Genomic DNA, 4,225 nt, shown 5'->3' with positions numbered 1-4,225 from the left:
AATTATTAATAAAGAGTATATACACGAATTTTTAACAAATATATTATGTTTATAATTTAAATTCTGTTTATGATATATGTATACAGTTTGATTTATTGATTAATTTTATTCATTTTGATAATACTGAAAATGCTAACGTAGCATATAAATTTCCCTCGTTATTAATTTAATGTGAGTGATTTATAATTAAAAGATGATTTTAAAAATTTTAGTAAATGTAAAAGTTGAATAATTTATTTTACGTAAAGTTTTCGATTCTTGTTTAGGCTTCTAATATAAAATAGAATTAATGAGATTATTTCCAAATAAATAAATTGTCGATACGAATATATTTTATATTTCTTGAAAATTCTTCCGTAATCACAGTGTGAATTCTGAAGTCTTTGTGTCGCCATCTATTGCAGCTTTCGTAACAGCTTTATAGAAGTTAATCGATTTCTGCCTTATCGACATTCATACAAACACAGACCTATTTTTATTTTACAAATGTAAAGTTCTATTTGAAAGGCGTTTAAAATATTCTACTCTATTTTTATTACTTTACAAAAAATACTTCAATGTAATTTAATTTATTTAATCAACATTTTCAAAACAAAAGATATATTTTTTTCTTCCTTTAAAGTTATACACCTGTTATATTCGTTCCTGAATATCTTTGTGTTTATTGAAATTTCAATTTAAAATATCGATGAAAATATGATTATCTTTTGAAAAATTGTCATATAAATTTTAAAAGTTCTATAAAAAACTTAATGTTAATTTTAGAAATGTAAAATAAGTTTATTGACTCTACTTTTTAAATATTAAAATATACACATTTTATGTTTAAGAATCTATTTGAAGCTATATTAATATTTTTGAAAAAATGTACTAATAATTAAATATTCAAATACATAACTATGTGAAAACCATTTTCAATATGATTGAAAATGTATACATTGTTATAAATAATTCGCTAATTAAATATCTTTTCTGAGAATATTTAATCGATTAATATGTAATTTTTTTTTTGTGAAATTCCACTTTATTGATAGTTTGTTATCAATATCTAGTGAATGTGAAATTCTTTTCATCAAATAACATTGATAAATCAGCATTTTTAATGTTATTGTTAAACACAGTTATGATACGCTTAATCACATTTTACGTGTTTATTAATATATAAGTGTACACTTTAGACATAATGTTATAATACAAAATATATATAAATATATATTATATGTAGACGGAACGGGAACTCCACGTATGAACTTAATCCATATAAGAACGTTAATTTCATTAAAATTTTGTGCCTATACTTTGAAATTCTATAAATAATTAAAAGATACTAGTCTATTGTTATTATTTATGTTATAACTACAATACAGACTTCGTCGAATATCATTCTACGTTATTTAAACAGTAATATTTTTTTTTAATGAAAAGACTTAAATTATTATACATTTAATTTTATATTTACATATTTCCTTTTTATGGATTTTTTGTAGTTATAATTAATTGATTTATCAAATCAGAGATATAATAATATATTAACAGGTTTAGAGCAAAATTTATATTCATGGTTCTGGATATTTACTAAAAATAAAAATATCATTATAAACAATTTTTTTTCACGTCATTTAAATAAATATTATTGAGTAATATAATTGAGTAACCCTTAACCTGTTAAAATTAGTAGTATGTATTTGACATTTATTTTATATCTATTGGCATTTTACATTTTTGTAGAAGGTATTACATCAAACATTGAAATCGTATTCAGTACTTTGACTGCTTTCTCAATTATAATTTAGAGATAATATTAAATTCATTAATATCAGAGATAAAAATCACTTAATTACTTTTATTTGTTTAGACAGACGTGGTTTCTGACTATCGATCTATTTACATCTTGATTTTACTTTGTATTTACCATCGCATGTAGAAATCTATTTACAAAACCAATGAAAATCAATACCAATATAATTTTAAGTTCAAGTTTCATACAATAATCTTAGATATTTGTAAATTTTTAAGGAATTTAGAAAACATCTAAATATCTTATAATGTTATTAATGTATCGCTTTTAGACATTTATCTGTTGATAGAAATTAATCTGTACTTAATGTGCACAAATAAGTCGTTCGCATGACAGCCTTCTACAAGACAATAATTTTTGTATCTTAATGCTAAGAAATGTGCATGTTTTATAAATGATGTTTCTTCATTCTATAAACATTTCTTTATCGGTAAAAATAATTTAAAGCGTATCTTGTTAATTTTTGTTTGGTCGCGATTAGTTTCCATCGTAATCCTGAGGTGGAGAATGATGATGCATGTGAATGTGGGGTGCCATGTCCAATCCCAAACTACTTGCCTAAACCAATTAAATAACTTATAAAATATATTAAATTATGTTAAAGTTATAAAAGTAAATTGTCATACAATCGATTTATCATATATAGATGGATAAAAGTTTACTATTTATTATTTACTTGATTCCGTAAGTTCAAGGAATAGGAACATATGAAAAATCAAAGATAGATTTAATATTTAATTCTATCCTTATTCATATATAAATAAAAAATAGGCACTCAAGTTACATAATTCAAACATCTGGTAGCAAATTATTTGCCTACGTGATATTCTAATATTAATCTATTATCGTATTATAAATCTAAATGATGATAAGCAATTTTTATAAATCGTTAATTTATTAAAATAAACTTATATTTATCATCGACGATCATTTTTTCTTTTAAATATTATTTCAAACAAATTTTGCGTATGTAAAAATAATCTATAGGATGCTTTCTTTTATACTGAAACATATATTGTCCGTAAATTTAAAAGCGGTAATTATGTAGAATTGAAAATTTTCAATCTACAATTATATTATATAATGGAAACAGCGAAATATTACATAAATTTTTTTCTACAAATGAAGAAAAAGTTTTAAAATAATTTGCACTCAGTTCTGTACATTCAATATGTGTGTGTGTGTGTGTGTGTGTGCGCGCGCATAGATTTGTATTCGCTAGTATGCATGTGTGAAATGCATGTGCGCGTGAGCGTATATATATATATATATGTGTGTGCGCGCGCGCGCGCGCGTGTGTGTGTGTGTGTATACGTACATGCAAGCATGCATGCGCGCGTGTAAGAATATCTAAATTTGATTACAGTAGAAGTTACAGTAGAACAGACGAGATATAATTATTTGATCAAATTATTTCAATTTTCAACATGAAATATAGCATTGACTATAAACGAAGTAAATATAAATAAAGATTAAAACACCATTAAAAATTATAATATTTTTCTAAAAAAATTAATTAACATAATAAAGCTTTTATAACTACGTTACATTAATAAATATCAATAAAATGCATTTCGTTTTATAAATTTTTAGCACGATAACAAAACAATATATATGTATTATATACGTATATGATAATATATAGTATATATAATATATGTATATGATTATAAGATATCACTTTAAATGTGGTTAAATCATATATTTTACCTATTATATATATGCAATATCAACTAATTAAAAATATATCCTCTATCATAGTGTAAATCGATATTTTTATGATAATCGTAGATTTAGTACAATTTGAAATAGCTAACTGAAAAAAATTATGTTAAAAGTTCTCAGGAAGATTCATCACAAACTGTGAACGGAAGTCATTTTTTTAATATTTATTAATGAGGCGTTGAAAAAAATTTCGATATTTTTCTTGCTATAGATACTTCGATAAGTCAGTTCATTTCGTTACTTTACGATAATGAATATATATTTAAATTTAAAATTTAAATTTAAACATTAGACTTTAACAATTACAATGCCTATATTTAAAGAGTAATTTAAAAAAATGCAGAGTATACATCATAACATAAAATTGTGAAAGCGCACAAAGAGCATTATTATGTGAAATTATTACCATAGCCATAATTATACGTTATTTGTAAGCCGTAAAGGTATTGGCGAATCACCTATGGCGAAACAATAAGATAAACATTTGATTCATCGAATGCATCTAATAATTACTTGTGATCTCACGCCGTTGATTGGCGTGGGCGTGGAATTGTCCAGAGGATAGCCGACATGAGTTGAACACTTTTCGCAGGCTTTTCTCCTGCGCGACGAGGCGTGACAGCGTATCGCGCGGCATAATTCGCGTGCCATTTCCGAGCACAATGACTCTTGTTGCTGATTTTGCTGCTGAAGCTGAACCGC

The sequence above is a fragment of the Ceratosolen solmsi genome, unplaced genomic scaffold, assembly GCF_000503995.2.
Source record: "Ceratosolen solmsi marchali unplaced genomic scaffold, CerSol_1.0 scaffold23, whole genome shotgun sequence".
Classification (NCBI taxonomy): Eukaryota; Metazoa; Arthropoda; class Insecta; order Hymenoptera; family Agaonidae; genus Ceratosolen; species Ceratosolen solmsi.
Note: the sequence above shows the minus strand (reverse complement) of the source record.